Consider the following 24215-nt stretch of genomic DNA (forward strand, 5'->3'; position numbering starts at 1 on the left):
TCACATTATTCCTCCAGTTCATTCAAAAATGAAAAAAAGGAGAGACTTCCAAGGCCGATTTTACAATATTCATGAGTTCCTAAGATCCTCACAGCTTTTTAAGAAGAACATGTGGCATAACTGCTGGCAAATGCTGGTGGAAACGTCCCAGGCCAGAAAACACACTCGCTCTGAATTCAAAGCAGCTTGATCGGCAAAGACAGGAAGACAGCGCCGGCTCTGGATTCATCTTGGCGTACTTAGCGCTCTGGAAATTAATGCTAAATAACATCTTCATGCATCAGTGAAGCCGTGGCCGCGTCCCAACTCATCACTGGCATCTCTTACTTTCCGTGCAGAGACTTTTTTTTTGTTTTCCCTTGAAAGTCTTTCCTAAAAAGAGGAGTGAGTGCTTGACAGTGATTTTCTGCAGCTTCCTCCTCTGCTGCAAAGGTTCCAAGTGTAAGTATTTCATGGATCCTCTTTGGTCCTTTCACACCGTCTGTCAGGGGCTTCAGAGTCTAAACTCTCCTGAGATAAAGAGGCGAGGAAGTGGTGAAAGTAATCATTTTAGCACTTCCTCTCCCCCTGATCTCTCCTCGCTGACTCGCGCTCAGAGATGAAAACTCCTCATCCAATGTGACAAATGCATACGGGATGTGAAGGCAGCATTCAGGCCAAACTAGCTCTCCTCTCTTCAAATGTTGCTTTGCAGTATTTTATCTTCTAGCGAGCTGACAGTGTACAAGGGGGAAACATCCAACCTCAACCACCCTCTGTAGAGGGAAATACATCTGGGTTTAGCTTCCAGACGTCTTCATGGCGTCTCTGCAGACAGGGACGAGTCCCCTCCTGCCAAAGCTCAAGAGACAAACATCTCTCAACTTTTAGAGCCTCCGTGGAAACAACATGTCTGCTCTGAGAATGAAACACGCAGACATAATAAGCCTTTTCTCTCCTTTGTGCCTCATGCTTTTTGAATGACAGCCAAACGCATTACAGGAGAATAAATGTGGACTGAAACCTAATTACTTTTTTTTATAAAGTCTAAATTTATAAAATGTGCTGCAGTGCAGGTAAGAGTTATTTTTCTGCTTTCTGTTGTTGTTGTTTTTTTTTCTGAGCACATGTGCGGCATAAAAATCACAAATTTTTTCATGCATGGTGAAAAACTGGGATAAAATCATTCAATGACTGAGCAACTGGCAGGTTTTATGTGAGAATAATGATAGCAGCTCACCTTTTTGAAACAATTTTCCACTTATAAAATAGAGATGAGAGAAGGACCATCGTGAAATGCAGAATAAAACACTTAATTAAACAATATTACGTTCAAATTGCTCCAGAAGATGAAAGTGTAATTGTATTAAGGCTAAATGGTATTTAATCAAAGCATGGTTATGAATGTCTCACAATCAATAAAAAGAGCATTTTCTACAAGTTAACATAAGGTGCAATAATTTTTTCTCTTGCTGAGCGATTATATTCATCACAGCTTTTCCAGGAGGAGTTTTTGTCAGCATTAAAAGACGAGTGAAACTGTTACTACTTTGTTACTCTGAGTGAAAGAAACACCCACTCACAAACACTCCCAAAGCCTCCTTATTACTTCTTTTTATGAAGTCTTTCACTTTAAAAAATCAAACTGTGAAAACAGCTTTAGGTTTGAAGGTGCTGTTAGAGTTTAACTAGGTCAGAGACTCCATTTCCCATGAGCACTAGCACCCACTGTTCTAATGATGTGACAAGATACAGGCTGTGTCCGAAATGGCATACTAACATACTACATACTACATGGTCGTTGTGTATATACTGTATACTACATACTATAAGTATGATTAGAGTGCCAACCGTTTACACTGTAGTATACCACTCGGTTTCCCATGATGCATTTCAAAACCTCCAATGACAAAAATTGGAAGCACACATAAGTCTATGGAAGCACACCAGGCTATCAAATATCTCTGTTGATTCGCCACATTTGAAAGTTTTAAGAACATTTTAGGCGAGAAAGTCATCACGTAGAATACCAAAATGTGGTCATTTGAGCCATAAAACGCACGGATACAAATTAAATTTCGACATTTTGGACATTCTGTTAAGAGCGCCAATATGCTATCGAAGAAACTTCCAGTCCGCTCCAAAACAAGAGCCCAATTTACAAAAGGGTTAAAGAACTTAAAGGAGATAAACTGGTGCTTTTATTTTGAAAACGGGAAGTTCGCTAGTGGATGATTTTTAGCTAACACCGGTCTCAAGACGAATTCATCTCTCTTCAATAAATTAAAAAATGTTTACTCCTCGCAGACACCGAAGACGATCCGTCCGTCGCCTCAGGCACTTTATTTCTTTGTACTTACGTTTAGGTTTCCCTGTAGAGCTAAGTCCACTTTAGTTGCTTCTCATCTTGTCATCTCATTCTGTATTTACGTTTATAAATACGGGGCTCGCAATGCATTATGGGGCGTGTCAGTGCGACTAGTATGCCCACCTCCCATACTTAAAATTTTTACCGATATAGTAAATATCCGGGTATTTCTCACGCACACAATCTTTTAATACTTTTTGATGTGAACGCACTACATACTATTTTTGACGTCACACTTAGTATGAGTAGTACGTTAGTATGACATTTTGGACACAGTTAGGGACTTGGTGGGTCATTTGTGTCCGATAATTGGAATGTGTCACTGTTGGCATTTGTGTTTGAGAATTACAAGGTTCAGTGAATGCATCACCCCTGATGGGAGGTTCAGTGTGATGTCAGAGAGACTTGTGGGACTGCTCATCCCATAGACTGTATGAAGTATGGACGTAGTCTCCGCGATGCCACCTGTCTGTTCGTGCTACAGTGAAATGAAGCCAATCCGTGAAGGCAGCCACATTTGATATGACGCCGGCTATGAGCTTTCTTTTGCTCCTGTCAGTCATGTGAGCTGAGCTGTGTCTCTGATTGGACAATCAAACAATCCTAATAACTTCCAAACCACTGAGTTAAAAAAAAAACATGACTTCCGATCTTTCTGTAGTCAGCCTCAAGCCGATCCTCGATAAGCTTCATTTTTCTAAACCAGATGTTTCCCCTTGGCTCATCCGAGAGTTAAACAGAGAGCAAAGGGTTAATTTTTTGTTACCGTTGAGTGGTTCAACTAGGGTCTCTTTTGCAGATGCTGCAATACCAATTAAAGGCTTTATTCAAGTCGACTTTTTACCAGATACAACCCAAGGTATTGATCAGTACAGTTACGTAGCGCTGTTGTTGGAAACGTGACAACAAGCAAACATTGTGAGTTTGTGCCGTACGTCCGTAGCCGGCTATGATTTAGAAATCTTTAAACCACTTGTGGTGATCAAAAAATCAGGGATGTCAGGGTCAATTGTCATGCTTTTGTGGACTCATGCTCAAACTTTTCTTTTAATTTTAAGGCCAGCTATCAGCTAAGAAGGAATAAAGACACCAACTGGACAAGACATTCTTATTGTGGCACATTATTTTTATTGTTTGTATTTTGCTATCTTTCCATTGCCTTACATTGTAATTGGTTTAATTATTTTTTTGTTGTGTTACATGTATTTCATTCTATTGAAATAAAAAATCCTGCCTGACTTGCACTTTCATTCATTACTGACTGACTGAGAAATTAATTTATAATTATAAAGTTCAGGTATAAATACAGTTATGTGGTTTTAAAGGTGGTGGGGGAATTTCAATATAACCAAAAGATAACCAAAATCTAACATTCCCTAAAGGTTGGAGGAATGTTGAGAGATGTCAGTATAACCAAAATATACGTCGGGGACCAAACACCTAACCAACACAGTACGTTAAAAGAACACACCAAACTTTCCATGAAAACAAACCCAAAGACACCCTTCCGGGAACGCCAGGGCTTTTGTTCCCAGAACATTCTGGGAACAAAAAATTGTTAGTAGGGATGTAGTGCTATCGGCAGCCTGGTGCTACAACATATCTTTAGGCTAACGTGTCAACAAGCAAACTGTCAGTGTGTACAGTAGTTTATTAGCTGTCTATATATAGCGCTACTGACAGCCTGATGCTGTGAGACATGTCCGTAGTGTGTAACGTTAGTAAATCCTGGCTAGAGAGGCGTGTGTTTGTTTTGGAGTTAAATGGAGATCGGATCAAAACAAATTTCCTTTGTTCAAGACAATTTTTTACTGGATACAACGCGCCAAGGTAAGGTGTTTATCAGTACAGTTACGTAGCACTAGGGTTTGAAACGTGACATCAAGCAAATGGTGTAGCAGCCGGCTATATGTTAGCCTGGTGCTCTGACGTATTTGTAGGCTAACTTGACAACAAGCAAACACTGTCAGTTTGCAAGTAGTTTATGTCCTGCCAGTCATCTACCAATCAGAGCTAACGTAACCTCACTCTTCATTTTATTGATAGACTCTCAAGTTTGAACAGACCACTGCAGAATAACTGCTGACTGTGGGTTGGAACGACAGTTTAGCTCCTCTGTTAGCCTTTAGCTCATGCTTTATCACTCTCCTGTTCTTCTACTCTTCTGTCCTTTTTCTCTCTGACAGATAAGCTCCTGTGTCCACCATCTCTACAAAATTAATCCCAGAAATCATTTTAAGCAGAAAAAAAAACACAGATTTCTCCTTTTTCTTTCTAACAAAGATCTTTGAGCCATGTTTTTGTACAGCTTCATCCAGCACAATGCTGCTTTAAATCTCTACATTTAGCAGATTTTGAGCCTTTTTTTTGTATTATTGAGAATTGAACACATAGTTTTGTGGTTTAAAAAACTAACCATACTGTGGCACAGCAGCTTCAGCAGCCATGCTACTTTTCTTGCCTGGAGCACAGCTTTTATTTTGGAAAATATTCCTGTGAACACAATGGAAGCTGAAAATTGAAGCCCAGCTAAAAAGCACTTAACGACGGAGCTGGAGCTATCACTACAAGAAAACATGTTTGGCTGCTGCAGTTTCCTGCCACTAGCTGGAAACATGAAAAATAAATCAGTTTGTTTTTTTAATCCTCACAGAGACAAAGAAAACATAAATATTACTGATGGAAAAAGTAGACTTAATGATGCATGGAGGCTGGAGAGTGGAACAGCGAAGCCGCTTAATGACAGGAACAACGAGCAGATTGTGATAATGTACAGATAATTAATGTACAGGTAATTAGGGTATAATGAATCACCTGATCACACACAGGCACAAGTGGAGCTCTCACGGACTTTCAGGGGTTAACGCGAGGAGCAAGTATAATAACAACACTTTCCAGGCAGCCATGTCCTTTTTAATAAGAGTTTCTCGCCCTTGTTCGCTTTTTGTCTGCTCCCTTGTAGCCATAAATTACTCAGCTAATGCCCTAACAGCAGCAGCTATTGCTGAATCATTCAAAGACCTCAATTAGCAATTAAGGGCTTAATGAATAGAGGTCCTAGCTGGGCCATTCTGCTCCCGCCCAGAGCGGCCCAGTGGAATCTAATCTCTCCTGCAGGACTTGTACAGTAAATACCAGCTAACGGGGCAGAGCAGATAGAGAAAAGCCTGTTTCTGCACACATATAATGAAGCTTACGCTCCGAGGCCTCCTCCATATGTTCCTGGAATGTCTTTAAAATATCTCAGTTACAAGCCAGGGTGACCAAACACGCTATTCTCATTCCCTCAGCCCATTACCTCCTGCATAATACCTGTCCTGAGTCTGCGGGAGAGGGGAGAAAGGCAACAAAAGGAGGGAGACGGAGAGGCTGAGAGGGAAATAAAGGTTGAGATGAGAGAAAGGAATGAGAGAAGTTCAGAGAAAGGAGGAGAAAGACATTTGCAATGTCAATCATCTTCAAGGAGCTTAGAGCCGGGCCTGGGAGCGGAATATCAAAGATGGGAAATGCAGGCATACATCATGCGGTAGGTAGGCAGGTAGGTAGAGCTGCTTTATAAATTATTACCATGACTCCATCCTTTTATATTTCCGTGCTATCAGCCTTTTATCATTTATATATTTTTCATACCTTTAATGAAGCCACTTTTTGAACTGTAAGGCTGCGCTCCCTCTGTGAGCTCCTGCATGGAGAACACATCCCCGTTTCCATCAGCTTTATCTCCCTCCTCCTCCCTCCTTCTTCCCCCTTCAGAGTGAATTTATGGGCAACTCTGTGAAGCGTTGCGGCGGAGGGCAGACGACCAGCGTGCCTAAAATGAGTTGTACCATAATCTGATTTTGAGCAACCTATAGCCCTGACCGACGATGACAGCAGGGAGATAAAAGCACAATGTGACCTATACAGTGAGACGGGAGGCGAGGGGGGGGAGGCTGTATCTCTGCAGCGTGTTACAGATTGCATCTTATGAAAACAGGAAAGCTGATTATCTCTGTAATCAGGTGTTTGTACGTGCTTTCACAAACGTGAGATTGGAGGTCAGCGTGCATCATTTGCGCAGCTTACACCTCCTCTGCAAACAGAAGTGATACACAGACTGGGACTCTGGTGGCAAACAGCTCCTCAGATGTTGCCTGGTTGGCTCTACAGGGACACATTGTTTAAGAGGAACATTTTTAACCCTGTTTTCTCTGCTGACATCCTCTGTTGCATCACCCCGCTGCTTCTTCAAGTGTTCTTAAAAGTTTATTTTCTATTCTATCTGGAGGCTTTCCCGTTTTCCCACACAGAGGAGGACACTCCAATCCAAACGGGGGATTACTCCTGCATCAATATGTGCATTCGAAGGAGGACAAGAGGGAAAGACTCCACCTGCTGTTTTACCAGGGGAGTCCGCAGCAATCCTCCAGGGCATGTGAACATACACCACGCTTTCCCATATCTCTTGGCGCCCACAAATTTCTCCATTTCCTTAATTCCCCTCTTGTGTGACTGCCAAATATAGCATTCGCTCCACTAGGCTAAAGTAACTGGGTCACTAGAGCTGTGAGTAATTAGCTGGTTTCTGCTTTAAGGCACAAGCAGGCAGGAGAGTGACGTGCCAAGTCATATTGAGGTGATGCTTCGAGGGGTCAAAGGTGAAAGAGGGTGAGGAAGGAGGCGTGGGTTTAATCTGGGATTTGGAGTTTCTGCACAGTGGAAAAAAGAAAAACATGGCTAAAAACTGATTATGGTTTCATTTCAGAAACAATTTGCAATTCAAATGGAAAAAACCAGCTCTGCTCTGCTTTTAAACGGTACAAGCTGGGAGTGTTTTCAGTTTCTTGTGTAAGAGATAAAAACAGATTGAGCAGACGCAGTGACAGTAGAGTGAATACATGCTACATCCACGCTGGTGCACATTAAGATAAAACGATTATTTAAAACAAACATCGACAGTGTCATGAGCAGGAATGAGTCAGACAGAAAAATAAAAGATTTTCAGCCTCAAAGATCCGACAGAGTCCTACTTTCTCTTCACAAATCTTTCATAGTAGTTACACCTGAAAATATAACGCAATCCATCCCACATTTATGCAACAAGCGCATCGTTTCGTGAGCTCAAGGTGTCTAATTTAAAGGTCCCATATTATGCAAAAATCACTTTATTAAGTCTTTTAGTGAAATTTGTGGGTCTTTGGCTTTCCTCCCAGCCCACAAAATGTGATATTTAATGACAAAACCTGTACTTAGTTGTGCTTGTGAAGGTAAAATCCTGACCTAAAACGAGCTGTTTGGATTTTGCCGACGTCAGCGATTCCCTTTTTTGACCAATCAGGAGCAAGTCTGAACTGATTGGTCCACTGAACCAGATACCCTCGAACCCCCTCCCCACCCACTCCCAAATGGCAAAGTTAAAGAGCCATCACTGCTCTGTTTTGGGCTGTAAACAGCCACATAGTTCCATGCTCAAACTTCCCATCTCAGAAGAAGACAGACTAAGTGTCTGGAGTTCATTCATCAAGGAAATGTGCCAGCTACACTCAGTAAAACTGTGCATGTGTGTGCTAGTCACTTCACGGCTGACTGCTTTTCCAACTTTGGACAGTCCAACAGAGGGCTAGCCAATAGACTGGTCCTGAATCCAGGCGCATTACCAACCATCCACCAACAAACCTGGGACCCTGGAAATGTGAGTATTTTAAATGCTATGTGCTGTGGAGCAGATGTAAAAGCTTTTCCTCAGTGTCCCCCCTGTCTCTGTGTTAGCTTCAGGATGCTAACTGTAGCTGCAGTTAGCCTGTTGTTTTAGCCTGTAATGTTACGGTAAACGAGCTTTGCTGATTTCTAAACATTGTCCACTCAGAGCTCGTGGCACCGCTCTCAGTGACACTGAAGAGCGGGGCGGTATCAGCGGTGGCTCATTTACATATGAAGGCCACGCCCACTAAATCAGAGCGTTCTGAACAGAGGGGCTATGAGAGCCTGGAAACAATGCTGCTGTGCTTGATTTATTGGCTTTTTGTACCAAAACATGTTACTACCATTTCATGAAGACATCAATGATCCATATTAAACTGCAGAAAAGGAGCAGAATATGGGACCTTTAACATTAAGGCTGTCAGAGAGGTGATGATTGAACTCAATGAGTAAATATCTGAGTCGATGTTTGTTTTTAAAATGAAGAAACAACACAAAGACTCCATACATGGCGCAACAGCCTGCCCAGATGAAGCCAGAACGTTTAGAGCTACCCCTGGCTGCAGTATAGACCCACTTCTTGTCAAACAGAAAAATTACCAAACAAATCCAGAAAGATCAGTCAATCCTGATGATTCATGTACAAGAGTGGGTTTAAATGTTTTTTTCGCGCAATTACTTTTTTTGACAAAAGTCACACTGAGGAGCTTTTAAGGAGGATGTTATTATTTCACACCATCAACAGATTTTAATGAAGGTTGAGTTGTTGTGTCTCTGGCTGAAGTTCTTTCTTGTTTTTCTCTGTTTGTTTACAGTTTTCATGATCCCAATCACAGAAGGTCGAGTCGAGTCAGCCTTTCGTTGCTTCAGACCTCGCAGCAGTTTGAGAAACAGTCACAGAATTTAATCTCATCTGAGGACACACATTTTCCTTTTATTGTGTGTGATACTTAGAGGTATACTACAGTATATTAATGGTATGGTATGATTGGCATGATGCACAGAGACTACGGTAGACCTCAATGTGGGAGTCATCGTTCCTCACCTGACCTGACCCTTAGCTACAAGTCTCTACTCCCCAGGTTTCCTGTCTCTCTTTATCTGTTCTATCCAAAACAGGTTAAAAATGACCAAGGGGGAACTATGAAAGTCATATTATTAACCTTAAATGTGATACCCTAATTTCTTACTAAGCCTATCCAGGGAGAAAGATGGACGTCTTTTGAAAACACCAACTGTTTCACAATGGTAGACATAAATGAGAATTTTTTTTCCCAATTGCAGCAACCAAAACGTCATCAACTGACTTGAAGGTTCAGAAATGTCAGCATAAGTACTTCTTCAACTCTGAATTTGGTTTAACCCCTTGAGACCTACACATGTGGACATTACATTTGTGCCTCTCAGACCCATGATACTTCATTTTTGAAACTTTGACCTATTAGCCACATTTAGGGACACTGCCCACATCATCAATTTTACACCCATTTTAGTGAAAAAAAAACCAATTCATTTAAGTAAAATAACACTACTAACAACTGATATAGAACTCATAACACAAATAATGAGAATGTTGTGCCATCCATAAAACAATAGAGAATAGAGAATGTTGAATTTTAGAAGATGCTCCGGTGGAGGGTTATACTTCAAGATCGCTGACTGGCTCATTTCACTGTCAATCAAAAAGGGATTCAGCTTCAGACAGATCATCCAATCATCATGCAGAAGCCCAGCGTCCAGGCCAGCCCACTGCCTCATAGACCCCCAGAGACGCTGAGCGTCCGAAGGCGGGACAAAGCCCAGCGTTTATCCAATGACCGTCCAGTTTCCACAGTGGAACAACCCACTCTACGCTTCCCCGCTGAAGTCAGAAGATGCTCAGTGTATGACTGTGTTAAAGGGCTGGGACACCGCGGGGATGGATGAGAAGGAGGTGGAGCCAGTTACCTGTGATAGGAGCTGATTCTGAACAAAAGATGAAGGAATTCTAGCTTCTATTTTGTCAATGAAATGTTCACACAGCAGAACAAATCACACTTTTTTGTGGACATTTTAGGGGAAGCTGAGTTTCCCTTGCAGTCTTACAGCAATCGCCACTGGTCTCCAGATACTAGCTGCAACATGCAGAGCACATAGTCAACACGCCGAACTGGTGTATTCTCAGTATAACTAGGCCAGTGATCATTCTTTGTTTCCTTGAAAAGTTTGGATTGCAGACTTTCTCCAGTCTTCCTCTGGAGGGACACCTGCGGTTGTTGAGACTCGTCTGTTTGCTGATTTGTCAAGGTTTGGTTGTCCTACTTGAAGCAAGAGCAACAGATTAAGGAAGCAGGTTCAGAGGACAGTAAACCAGAACATTGGGGCCTACATGTTGTCTCATGATGCGTTCCATTTGTTCTTGGAAGTCGGGATTTTTGAGTTCTGAGTGGGAACGCCCAACTGGAACACCCCCAGTTCCCAGTAGGAAATTCTGACTTCAGAGGTAAACAGTAATTAATCTCCTGTTATATTCTGTTTATTTTACCATTTCTGACCAGGGTTTCTTGTAATAAATCAGCCCTATCCACAAAGTGTTGTTTGATGTACAGAAATTCTGCTGTTATGGCAAGTTTTCTGACTTGGTAGCTGGAACATCGGAGAGGACGTCATTCTCACTCCCGACTTCCCTGGTCAGAGTACAAATGGAACGCACCATTACACCTGGGATACTGTCTTAAGACTGCCGACAACAAGAAGCGTGGTCGTCCTGCTGTTTCATGTATGACAACCAAACCTCTTTAAATCAGCTGATAAACAGGTCACAACAACATCATGTGACTCCTCTGAGGAAACTGCAACAATTTGTGAGATGTCACAATAAAGAAAGAAACCACACTGGTCTAGTTATGAGAACAGTCTAACTTTAAGGAGGCAGCTTCCTGGATCAAACAATGTTTTGGCAGAAGGCCCTGAAGCCTGCCTGTTCACAACTTTATTATCATCACGCAGCTCCAGAGCTCAAGCTATGTTGTGTTTCTTGGCTTGTACACAGATTTCTATGAAACTTTCCAGCTCAACACTAGGAACCAAAACTGGGGCTTTGCAATACAAAACTTGAGCCAGGGGAAACCTGCCTCCCTGGGTGCTTTCTTCAGGAAGGGAGACAGCGTTAGACACGTGTGTGGAAAATAAACTTGTGTAAAAACTGGTGTTTCTGCGCTGCTACGCCAGTTCAGTGTGAGGTCAGTCCTCTGCAGATAGCAACACTGGATAAAACTGAAATCTTATCAAATGATTTTGTCTTGTTTTCCAATGAAAATGTCTTTTTAGACTTAGCATGAGGCACATTTAGCTGATCAGTCCAATAAAACTGTCTTATTTCAAGTTATTTAAGGAAAAGTTTCAGTAACACTTTGTTTTGATTGTCCGTGTGTTGACACTCGACTATCAGAGGATATTCAACATAATTTTTCAACAGACCAGTAACATTCATTCAACCAACTATTAGTAGACAATAAGGTGCATTTCAAGGTTTTGCAACTTAAAAAAAAACTGTCTCCTAACTCTCTTATATTTTTTCAAACATGCTTTTATTTGACATACAATTATCTGTGGATTGTCATCTTCTTGTAAGTTGATATTCTGCTACTCTGAATCAATCTGTCAGTTGAACGTCAACAGCAAAATGTCAACAAAATCTCCAACTATCACTTGGTATTCTCAAAGCATCTGTAAACATAAAACATACTCAGTGGGCACACAAAATTACGGTAACATTTCAGTAAACTTATACTTCTTTTTTCTCTAAAACATCTGTACAATTGTTTTCTGACAAAGATCCAATGAGGGAAACCAGAAGCAGCTCGACTTTTTCCTACTTGTGGTAAGCGTTTCAACTGTTACATTGAGGAGTCTTGTTAAATATAAACTGATAAACTCTGTATTGTATGCTACTTGCCTGTTGACTCGTCTTTTAAAATATATAAACTGACATTCAGTTTATATGCAACTACTTATCTTCTGATAGCTTCTTGAAGGTCAACAGACAGACTATCAAAATAAAGTGTAACCAAAGTTTCTTCTGTTAAGACATTAATAGAATACATTGCGTGGCGCCGCCCTGTTGGCTATGGCTGCCTTTTGCAGCAGCTCTCTCTTCTTTGTCTGTTTCTTGTAATTTTTTCGTCTCTTTTTCGTAATCTTTGTATTTGGAGTGGATCATTACTTTGTTTGGCTCATTTGTTGGTCATGGACACCAAACTTTTTGTGTCTTCAGTGATATTTTTACTACTTTTTCTCCTGTGTTTGTCTGGAGATCCTACATGTAACCATGGCTGCATTGTTTACATGTGAACTCAGCTGTTAGCAGCCTGTAGCATGTCAATGCTAATTGGTGCAAGGCCTGATGTCTTCCCACAAGGTGAGGAGAAGGAGGTGAGGACGTGCTGGTTCTCAGGTGTGAGCTAAGAAGTGACGACATGGACCTGTCCTTCCATCCGTCGTTATTGGGAACGTAAGATCTATCTTCAATAAGATGGACGAGCTAGTCGTGCTAACCCAGCAACAGAGGGAATACCAGAAGGCAGAGTCGCATCATGCTATTCACAGATATGGCTAACAGAGCTAACATTGGAAGAGCTTCACCTGCTGTGAGCAGACAGGATCCAGGAGACAGAGACTGAACAGACTGCTGAAGACGCTCAGTCCTGGACCCTGTGGAGGTGGAGACTGGCTGAACTGGACTATGATGGACAAGCTGTCAGCATCTATTTTCTTATAGACCCTTTTGCACTTTCTGTACCTTTCTTACTTTTGTTTTACTTGATTGCTGCTGTGACTCCAATTTTGTTGTACTTGTTACGATGACAATAAAGTTCTATTTTATCCTTTTAGTTTCTAGCAAATTTTTGAGAATTTTTTTTCTGTTCCCTAGGCTGATTTTTTTTACTTGTTACAAGCAATTCAGACCTCATTCTCTCATTTTTGTCTTTAAATAGCATGAAATAAGGCAATTTTTTGGACTGATCAGTTGAATGTGGCTCATATAAAGTATATTAAGAGTATTAGTACTTAAAACAAGACAAAAACACTTGACAAGATTTCAGTTTTTTGCAGTTTGTTTTTTAAAACAAATGAATAAAACAGTGTGCCAGGATGGTCAAGGAAGACATCCATTATATTTGCACCGTATCTTAATTCTAAGTGTCTCCACTGTTTGTTTATCTAAAAAGTTCATCTAAGGTCGTTGACCCCATGTAGTCTTATTCTGAGACATTCATTTTTGATTATTGTTGATGACACATCAGGATGTTTACATTCAGCTCTAACAGACGCAGTTTAAGTCTCAGATTCTCGTATTGATTCTGAAAACATAAAGTCTATTCTGGTTTCCGTATGAAAGAGATTGAATTAAGTCATTCAACAAGTTAGAGAAATATAAAAAGACCTTCTGTGAAAGTCTTATCATTTGGTCCCTTATCTGCAGTTCAACCTCTGTTTTAACCTCTTGAATGGAGGGTAGCGAGCTTGAAATAGCTCGAAATAAGACGTGTGAGCTGGAGAGGCCAGGGGTTAGTGAGAAGAGACTCTCCAGACTTCCAGGCAAGAATCAGCGCGCTCCAGCTGCCAGAGCAATAAAGTGCTGGCAGCTGTCCATGGTGCTGAAATCAAGCACAATCTCTTTGAAGGGAGAATAAAAAAGGAGCTGGCCGTGGTGCTGAGATACTGATGCTGCCGGGCTAACGGCACGATTCACAACAGAGCGCAGCATCAGGTGCATGCACATAGTTTGGCGGTTATTTATCCAAACTGAGAAATAACAAGCTCCAAAAATGTGTTGAATATGACTAATGCAGGCATGGAACTTCTCATCCACATCCAAGAATAGGAGATTTAATAAGGAGCGGTGGGTATTGCAGCATACATAATGCAACACAAGACTCTTCTATGAGAAGTTTCTCACATACATGTGGGTGCTCTGCAACTTTCCCAACCCAAGAAAACACTTTTTTGCACAATTTAGCCCTTCTTTTTTGTTTGTCGGCCTCCCTCGTGTGTTTTTCTTCTTGGTTATCTTCCGCATGCAGGGATATAAAAAAGAGAACTGAGAGAAGCTGCTCTCCTAATCTGTTCTCTGACCCAAAGTCTGAAAGCAGGAGCAGCTCAAAAATGTTTCTCATCCGTATCTTTCAGAAAGATGGACTCTGCGGTGCGTGGCTTTGAGGCGGCTCTCCCGTCCTACACCTGCTAAGGGTCAATGATCATCCCAGGGCCCACGGGTGCAGAAGGCAGAGCGGGGACAGATTACAGACCGGACCAGAAATGCTGGAAACCTTCCTTCCTCTTTCCTTCCTTCCTTCCTTGCATCCTTCCTTCATTTCCCTCTGGGCTCATATGTGATTCAGTGCATGCGTATATAGGCTGCTGGCTACTCCAGAGCCCAGCCTCCTACTCCATCCCCAGCCAGAGATAAGTATTGTTTGCGTAGCAGCACATTTCATGCTCGGCTTACCCCACCTGTTCCCTGACCTGCAAAGTCTGAAGGCTGGAGTAGCTGTCAAATGCCTTCAGTCATATCTGTTGAGTGTGATTGAAAGGAGTTTTTTCTTTTAGAAGAGCACATAAACAAACTTCAGTGAGGGATTCTAAAAGACAGGAGCTCAGGAGTTTTTTTTTTTTCTTGCTAATTGCTGTAGATTTTGTGTGTTTTATAATTTTTCGCCTGCAGGTTTGTGTGCGAGTTCTGGCTGCATGTCAAGGTCAAAATATTCATCAAAATCTATCAGACTGATTTGCATAATGAGCTGCTGCTGCAAAAAAAAAGAAAATCGCCAAGGCCTCAAACACCCCCCCTCTTCCCCGATGGCTCATTTAGTTTAAGTTTCCAAGCTTCTACGTGTGTTTGATGTGCCCACCAGTTATCACTCACAAATGCAACAAGGTTTGTGTGTGTGTATATGTGTGTGTGTGTGGCAAGCGAAGCAGGGCGGAGGAGCACAGCTGTGTCTGGTTCCATTGGCAGGAATCTGTTGTTTCTCCTGTTTTGTTTTGCACAGCAGTGATTTGCATTCAGTAGATTTGTTTGATTCTTTTCCTAATTGTTGTTTCCTAAAAAATGTAGAAGGAAGGGCAAAAAAATCTCGCTTTCTTTGGCACATTTTATCACTTTTATTTCAGTGCTGAAGAGCAACAGGATTTTTACATGTACTTTTTCTCAGTTCTAAAGAAATAGCTTCAGTGTTTAAATGTCTGTAGCACAGTTTGGCTCAAATACATTTCTGTCTGAGCATTTTGTCGTGAAAATCAAAAAAAAAACTGTGTAAAGAAGTGAAATGGAAATGCCAAAACAAACTCCAGCAAAGTTCAATTCCTCACCTATTAGAAAAGCAAAATCCTCAAAGATGAAAATCAAAACTGTTATTTCTGCGCCCTCGGAGACGCTCAGCCTCCAACACCAGAGAAACACTGTGAGATCAGAGGAAAGCACCAAAACAGCACCAAAACAAGCCATGATAGAGGAGGAAAAAGCCTGAAAATAAGGAAAAGGTTGGGGATGATAACAAGTGAGCTCGCGAAAAGAAGCTGCCTCGGGAGGAGAAGAGGAAGAGAGAAAGGAGAAGGGGGAAAAAATACCAAGAGCGTCCGCAAGCACGTAGGGAGATTTCTCAGCGGATGTCGCCGGAGCAACAACACTCAGCATCCAAAGATTTAAATCACTGCATGCAGAAAACGAGAAAACAGTTTCCCCCATGTCGCAACACCAAGACAAGAAAGCAAGAAAAAGAGGATAAAAATATGCGTGAGAAGATGTCAGTGGAAAATGTACTCACCGAGCGGGAGTAAAAGGTTTCAATTAAAAAGAAATTGGGCGTTTAGAGCGGTAGGTAGGTAGGTAGGTAGGAAGGTAGGAAGGTAGGTGGTGGTTGGTGGTGTGCAGGCTGGTATGCACCGAGGCTCTGCGTCCTCTTTTGCGCTCGCAGTCGCTGCCGGTGGAGGGGTCACGTGACTCGGGGTTGGCCAGAGTTTCTGAATCAGTCCGAGGTTTCCACGCGCAGGCATTCAGAGATGTTATTGATACGAGCCTCTCCGGGTAATGTCATTGATTTTTCTGCACAGTGTGTGCTGCTGTTCAAGTTCCTCTAAATAGAGTCCGGGAAGCATCCGGTGTGACTGGCTGAGAGCATCCCGAGCGGATCAGTGAGGGGTAAAACAGGATCCATCAGAGTGAACACACACAGAAAGGATGTTCACACCGCTCTAATCACGATTCTCCTTCTGTTTAATGACAGATACAAGTGTCATGACTTTCCTAAAAGAGAAAACTGATTTTAACAGGAATGTGTTTTTAAAGTCTGTTGTATATTTTTATTTACGTTTTTATCTAAGAGACAAATGCATGAAACAGCTTCATAAGATATGCAAAGTAGATGTCACACACACAGATGTCTAGTCATGGCTCATTTGTAATCCCCTATCCCTGTTTAAGCTTCTGTTTATTTAATTATTTATTTCTATTCAACATACAGGGGCAGTTCATATTGATTAACATTTCTTTAAAACAGTGGTTCTCAAACTTTCTGAGACTATAAACGCCTTTCAGGTTTGATATTTTTCCAAGGACCCTCTCATTAATGTAAATATCAAAATCAATATTATGGGGTAGAGAAAAAAAATTAATAATCAATATATCAAAATCAGGATGTAAAAAAAAAAAAAAGAAATAAAAAGATTTTTACTTTCAGATTCAAATTCTTCATTTTAGTCTTTGTTTATAAACTGGATTGGAAAAAAGTTACCACTTTTCTCCAGCAGGGGGTGCAATGTTGGTCTGACTCACGTGATATGCAGTTTTATGGGAAAATTTGGCTCCTGATATAGTCTGTAGATTTTATCATCATTATTTAACTTTTTCCCGTAGTATGGTGTTAAAAAAGCAAACTTAAAATCTCAAAAATATCGTAAATATCAAAGAATCCCAATTTAAATCGTACAAGAATTGAATTGCGAGACTAGCATATCATCCCAGCCTTACTATCTAGTATTTTGCAACAACAGAATTAGAATATATCTGTACTTTCCAAGTGATTTAGTTTGTAAACTTTGAGGATATGTTACCTCTGAGGCAGTGGTGTGCACAGAGGGGGGTCGGGGGGAATCACCCCCTCGTGGTCCAATTGTTAAAAAGAAAAAACACCTGCTAAAACCACCTCTCAGGAGCCAAAACATGTGTGAAAGTACCCTCTTGGCTGGCAAAAACAAACAATTTATGTGCCTTTTTTTCTTCTTCTTCTTCTTTTTGTCCCTGCCATTTAAAAAGCCTGTGCACGCCACTGCACCAAGGTTGTTTTTTTTCTATTGTTGCGCATGATGGAGTGATAAACATATGACGATCATATGAGATTTGATCTAATGGCGCAAAACTAAAATTGGCAAGAGTTTTAGAAAACTAGCTGACTTAATAGTTTAAGAGACCCCAGCTTGTTGATTTGCTTTTTCAGTGATAATGTTTTTGAATTATGCCGTGGACCCCCCTGGCTATGGTTCACGGACCCCACTTTGAGAAACCGTGCTTTAAATATGCCAGAGTTGGCCAAAAGGTTGCCTTCTTAACATCTGGCGTCCCCAGCTAGATGTAAAATAAGCCTCCTAAAAACCACAATTCAAAACAAATAAAACAGAATAAAATGTATGAAGGAAGGGGGGATGTAGGGGGATAGTTATTAGAATACAAATAACGCCCTGTGGTTAAACATTACCCGGGTCTGGGGAAAAAGAAAAGCCACATGGAGATAAGCAACCATAGACCTGGTTACATAGAAATACATGCAAGACAATGAGGAAACAGCATCAAGTGAGTGTTCACATCATGCAGGGCATTTAAAGAAACAACAAAACAGAACAAAAGGGGAAAGCATGCAAGGTAAACAAGAAGCAGGATTACATTTACATTAATAAAAGAAAGAGACAAAGAAGGAGTCACAGTGTTATGAGATTAAGATACTACAGCCAGCTTGTATACTGATGAATCGATGTATACATTAATAACTCCTTCCCTCTAAAGAACAAATAAAGCTGGAAAAAAGACTCAATGGACATGAAGCCTGGTGTTGTGACAAATAATCTGATAGTTAAATTGTGGTTTATTGCTTAAAAGCTGTCAGGCTTACATTATCTTTCCATTTTCTCTGTGCTGATGATTTAATATCTATCCTATAATTTTAAAATTAATAAAAAAATAGCTTTTTATTGGCTTAACCTCCTAAGACCCTGCTTACTCATATGAGGGCATTACATTTCTGCCTCTCAGACCCATTATACTTCATTGTTTTGACCCATTGACCACATTTAGGGACACTTATCACGTCATCTTTTGGTGAGATCACAATATTACACCCATTTTAGTGCAAAAATGACAGCAGTGATATCTGCAAAAGACATGTACAGTAGCTCCAAAGTAAAACAGAGAAAGGTATAAATTTTACCCATGTCTTCTGAATGTAACCAGTTTATTTGTGTACAATAAAATCAATAACTATCCAATAACTCAATGATAACACCAATAACCAATAACTCTCTGTACAAAAACCGAGTTAGATATTAAACTTTTGGGTCTTACTTATCCCAAAGGGCAAAGAGAAATAAGAAATGCACACCTGAAAAAAGTTGGGGTCTCAGGAGGCTTTTCACTGAATTCCAACAACAATCAGTATTAAAGATGCTATGAGGAGGATCTGTTTTAATTGCACTCCCTCGCCACCTTGTGGCCTCACACTGTCGTAAATGACTTTTAGTGAGGTGTGTATTTGTTTTGGAATTAAATGGAGATCAGATCAAAACAAATTTTCTCTGTTCAAGACAACTTTTTACTGGATACAATGCACCGAGGTAAGAGACTTATCAGTACTGTTACGTAGCGATACGGTTTGAAACGTGGCATCAAGCAATATTGTAGTAGCCAGCTATATGTTAGCCCTGTGCTCAAACGTATCTGTAGGCAAACGTGACAACAAGTAAACACTGCCAGTTTGTAAGTGGTTTAGTAGCCGTTTATATTTAGCACAGCCGGCAGCCCAGTGCTCTAAGACATGTCTGTAATGTGTAACGTTAGTGAATCCTGGTTATGTCCTGCCAGTCATCCACCAATCAGAGCTAACGTAACCTCACTCTTCATTTTATTGATAGACTCTCAAGTTAGAACAGACCACTGCAGACAGGGGTGGATTAACTATCTGGTCAGATTACATCTGACCAGATTACATTTTGGAAATTTGTTTTTGTCTATGTTTACTGCAAACAAAAGCACATATTTATGCCACGAGAGGTCTATTGATTACACAATGTGGTAAGTCACCTTTTGGGCCTCTAAGGGTCCTTGCCCAAAAGGCGAGGTCACCTTCTAGCAAGTTAGAAGTACAACTATTGGGTTTTTGGGGGGGCTTGGCAACACTGCCAGGCACTATAAGGAGGGCCCCACGGAAAGAGTAGCCTAGAGGCCCATTACTACCTAATCCTCCTCTGACTGCAGAATAACTGCTGCATGTGGGTTGAAATGAACATTAGCACTAACAGTTTAGCCCTTGTTTCGTAGAGGGATACAGCCTAGGCTAAAGGCTAATTAGCCTTTAGCTCGAGCTGTATCACTCTCCGGTTTAGCTTTCTTTTGCTCTTCTGTCCTATTTATGTCTGTCAGTTAGGCTCCAGTGTCCACCATCACTACAAAATTAATCACAGAAACCGTTTTTAGCAGAGGTGGACGACCCAAACTGGAAGCTAAGAAGTAGCAATTTAAAACAACCTGTAACCAGCAATATTTGCACTGATAATCTCATTTTAAAGTGTGGATTACGATCAGGCATATATCAGGAAGGGAGACTTTTTCAAGATCACTTTCAAACTCCTCACAGCCCCTTTAAAGCGCAAATGGTAAATATATGAAGAGATGTTAGATGAAGGGGCAGCCGCCAATTTCCAAACACAGTCCACCAAGGACCCTCAGGTTCCTTAGGTCCAAATCGTTCATTTGAAGTCTGGCATAGTCAGGGATGGGAATTGATAAGATTCAGCAATACAGATGCCCTTGTCAATTCTGCTTATCAATCTGATTCTTTATCGATTCCCTTATCAATTCCTGTTGTGAATTTTCTTGGTACAAAAAGAAGCTACACAGGTTTTCTGTGTCAACAACATTTAATTGAGTTTATACTGTAAGTAAATAAAATGTAATTGGTCCCTGAGTCTGAATATTTCTGGGCATCATTATACAGAAACAGGTAAAAATTGCTCACAATGTGGCGTTGATGTACTGTGTTGTAATACATGAATAATTCAAGTAAGCCATCTAGTGTCTCAAAGTGGTTATAGCAATGGTTTAAGTTGTTTGGAACCTTTCTGTAGTTATGAAGTCAGCCATGAGCCTTTCATTAGCCTGTTAGCTTTTGACATTTGAATTTCTCTTTTTTTTTTTTTTTTTTTTTTTTTTTTACAAAGAGTTGATGTGATTTGTTTCTGTGATGAAAGTTGAAATTCTATTCTGAAGCTGAAGTTATACTGATGTATGCTAACTTCTAGCATATCAATGCAGTTTCCTATGTTCGTTAGCATCAAGCTTGCGCTATTTTGTAATTTTGGTAAATCAGGTGATTTATACCATTTCAAACGTACTAAATATGAATCTCCTGAGAGAGAGTAACGTACATTTCTTTATGAAGTCAGTTCTTCAGTAAAACTTCAAGCTGAAAATCCTGAATCCGAGTTTTCTTGGGAAACGTTATCTAACTGCTAAGCTAAGATAGCTGCAGCAGACAAGTCAACGTAAGGCCTGACGGCTCTGGCACAATGTAAAGAATTGATGAGGGAATCGTTAAGCACAAAGGCTAACGATATCAATGGATTGAAATATTTCTTACCAATTTTTTTGATTCCTATCCCTGGTCATAGTGAATGACAACCAGGGGTCTTTCAGGACACCTCAAAACCTCCTGTCAGAAAGTCAAGCATGTTTGAGTTTTCTTTAAGCCAGTTGGGTTTTGTTTGGTCATGCCAGGTTGACCAATGACGGCACAGAGCTCAGCAAAATATCCCAGAATCCTGAGTGTAACGTTACGTGAAGGAAGAATGATAAAGCTGGCGCCACAAGATGGAACAATCAGATGGCCTAACACAAAGGAGATAACTGAAGATAGTGGAAATGGAGTCCGTCATGTCATGCCTGTCCTTTTGGCTCTGTGACCTGATCTGATCCGATCCTGATCTGACACAGTAAGTATCTGCAGGGACAAAGATTGTTCAGTCTGACCTTGGCTGAAACAAAAAATGCCAAAATTGAGGCCTGAAAACATCATCTCTTCATACAATACCAAAAAAACACTCCGCACACAATCAAAATGATCAGCATTATTATTTTAATTTCAGTTCTGCTCCTGTTCCCACCATGATAGTTGATAAGTTCTGCTGTAATAGGAGAGTGCTCCAGGTCACCAGACAGATTGTACAGTAGTGAATCCAGCAATTTAGTCTCATTTAGTCGTTTTGTTAATGTAATATCAGCGCAGAGAGAGTGGGCAAGTGGACGGCTTCAGGTATGCGTGGGTGATCTGGTTTCCATCTGTGGAACAAGCATTGTTCACAAGCGTTTCAGCTGGCTTTGGCTGTTAGCAAGAAAACGGTCTGAAAAGGAAAAACCGCCCACTATAATGAATCCCCGGCTCCCATCAGTGGTCAACTGACAGCGGTGTGGCTGTGATTAGTCAGGCTGATTAGAGTCTGACTTTTTATAGACTCTCATTTTCAGTCTGAAAGCTGCACGACATTTGCATGCAGCTGAAGTCAATCGTCTGCTATTAGACATCATTTCAAGAACTCAACTCCTTTTTGCTTCTCAGCCTGATGCACAGAAAAAAAGAAGCCATTATCGGAAATCTACTGATGCTACCTACGAGATTTGTATCCCTAAACTGTTGACCATAACTCCTGGAGGCTGTACCACAGGTTTTGTACCAGGTGTCATTGGGCGACAGGTGGGGTTATTTCTTGGACAGGTTGCAAGGTATGGGAACTTTTAATTCCTGCTAAAACATTCCCTGGAAGTTCATGCAACCCATTGTTTGGCTGGATTTCCATTAAAAGGCCAAAGACCTGAGTAGACAAATCAGGCCAGTGACAGACAAGGAATAAAAAAGTAACTGCAAAACACCACCAGACAAGTAGAGGGCGATAAGACAACGATGAAGGACATTCAGGAAAGATGGCACCATAGGAGGAGAAGAAAAGCCAGCATCAACACATCATGTGCACACATTGGGCCTTTTTCAAACCGCCCCCTACACACTCTCCCTACCCACTACCCCTCCGTTTGTGGGTTCTCACAGAGGGTCCGCCACATTAAGGGCCATCCCAAACCGATCCGCGGGGAGGGGTAGTGGGCTATAAAACCCTCCACGAGCGAGTCTGCACGGATGCCGACTCGCTGAACACATTTAATAATTGTCATGCAGATGTTCACAACTTTAGATGTGCATGTTATTCATTAAGGTCTGCCTTGCATTTTTTTTGACAGTTTGTGTTTATTTGAGCATTTAATATTAACAAAAAACAAAATAATTTATTAAAGCGAGAATGAAACATGAAAAAATCTTCAATAAAAAAATAGAAATGAAGCCAAAGAAGTGTGGGAGTAAGTTTCTTTTGTATTTTCTACGTTATATTTTCTTTTTTTTCTTTGTTTATCTGTTTCCACCTGAGATCGAGTGAAGTTTCTGTCCCAAAGCTGTATTTATACCCTACACCCTGATGAAGTGAACTTCATTCAGCTGCGAGTGTGATTCCATGACGGAGTGCACTCCGTCATGGAGTGGGAGTGTTTAGGGGGCGGTTTGAAAAAGGCCCATTGGCTGTTTTTTCAAACCACCTACTACAGACTACATGTGAATGTAGCATTTAGCATGTAGCATGTAGTAGGCACTGTATACTGCCTACTGTTTTTGTTTGTAGTATGTAGTATGACTGTTCTGTTGGGTCTGTTTTGTAGTAAACTGTTCTGGTTTTCAGTTTCAGAAAATCTACTTTGGGTAGATCTTGGCATTTTAGTTATTTTGTTAATCAAATCATAGCAGAATCATCATATTTGATTTGTATTGTTTCCTGAAAATAAATCTGAAAGGGATTTTTATTTTTCACAGCTGTTGGAAAAAACACTTCTATATAATCCATGTATGGTTTAAAAAAGTTGAATTAGTGGTTTATATGGGCTTTAATGAATCTGTAGAAGTAAACACCTCTTTTACAACTGGAAATTACAAGAGTTACCTCTGTTTATTCCGCATCACTTCACTTCTATCTCACGGACCATCCAACGTTAGTGTTGTTGTATTGTAGTTGTAATGCTAACTCGTTCCAATAGATGGCAGTAATTCACCAAAAGTGCTACCTGCATAGACAAACAGCATTAGCGCTGTACATTGTGGGAAACAGTATGCCCGGTAGACTGGTCTGTTGCATACTGAGAATTTTTTCTGGATCAATAAGACATCCAGGTATTTGTGGCATACTGCAGATTTTGCACATTTTTGCATGCTGCCTACTACAGACTGCATTTCGGCCAAAATAAAAGGGCACTACTAGTGGAGTAAGCGGTTTGGAAAACAGCCAGTATGCACTGTTTGTTTGTTGGTTTTGGATGGAGGATGTTTAGTCTGTGCTGGTTTAGATGGTGTTTTATTTTGATGCAGAGGAATGTGATGACATTTGAAAAGAGACAAGCTCCAGTGACAAGGCCAGTTTGAAAAGCCTGAGACAACTTTGTTTTGCAAAACAGCAGGACCGCTCAGATGAAGACATTAAGCATCGACTTGTATTTCAATGTAGGAATGAGTCAGCTGATTGAGGATTTTCAGCAGGATGCATCTTTCTCAAACAGCTTTGGATTGTCATTTAATAATCTGATGTGGAGATTCTGACACATATTTAAAGCTAAACTAGGATGCATCCCGAGGACGAATACTGTGTTTGAACAGCTGTTGTAAACTGGATATTCACTGACACGTTCAGCTGAAGGTCTCCAGTTTACAGGGTCACTCTTTAAACTGGAACACCAGGAGCTGACAGAGACACATTCATGCTATCAGGCCCAAAGAAGACCATTGTTTAGGAGGTACTAAACGGGAGGAATAAATAAAAATAGTGAGGGTGTTCTACCAATCAGAAACTTTCAGCC

The 24215-nt window shown here is 40.9% G+C and overlaps 2 protein-coding genes across 3 annotated transcripts in view; one reads left to right on the forward strand and one right to left on the reverse strand.

The window, feature by feature from the left end:
• The window catches only part of LOC141804835 (RNA-binding Raly-like protein), a 76138-nt gene extending 59969 nt beyond the window's left edge, over positions 1 to 16169 (reverse strand). The window contains exon 1 of one of the 2 annotated variants that reach the window (XM_074689467.1): positions 15835 to 16169. The gene's annotated coding sequence lies outside the window, so the exon portion shown is untranslated. The remainder of the gene's footprint in view (positions 1 to 15834) is intronic. The other variant, XM_074689466.1, reaches the window with a different exon arrangement.
• LOC141803941 (apolipoprotein D-like) overlaps positions 1 to 24215 on the forward strand; it is a 337954-nt gene that overhangs the window by 226852 nt on the left and 86887 nt on the right. The window lies entirely within an intron of this gene.

Source organism: Halichoeres trimaculatus, unplaced genomic scaffold (assembly GCF_033239565.1).
Source record: "Halichoeres trimaculatus isolate MK-OKI-2021-1 unplaced genomic scaffold, fHalTri1.1 fHalTri1_scaffold_15, whole genome shotgun sequence".
Classification (NCBI taxonomy): domain Eukaryota; kingdom Metazoa; phylum Chordata; class Actinopteri; order Labriformes; family Labridae; genus Halichoeres; species Halichoeres trimaculatus.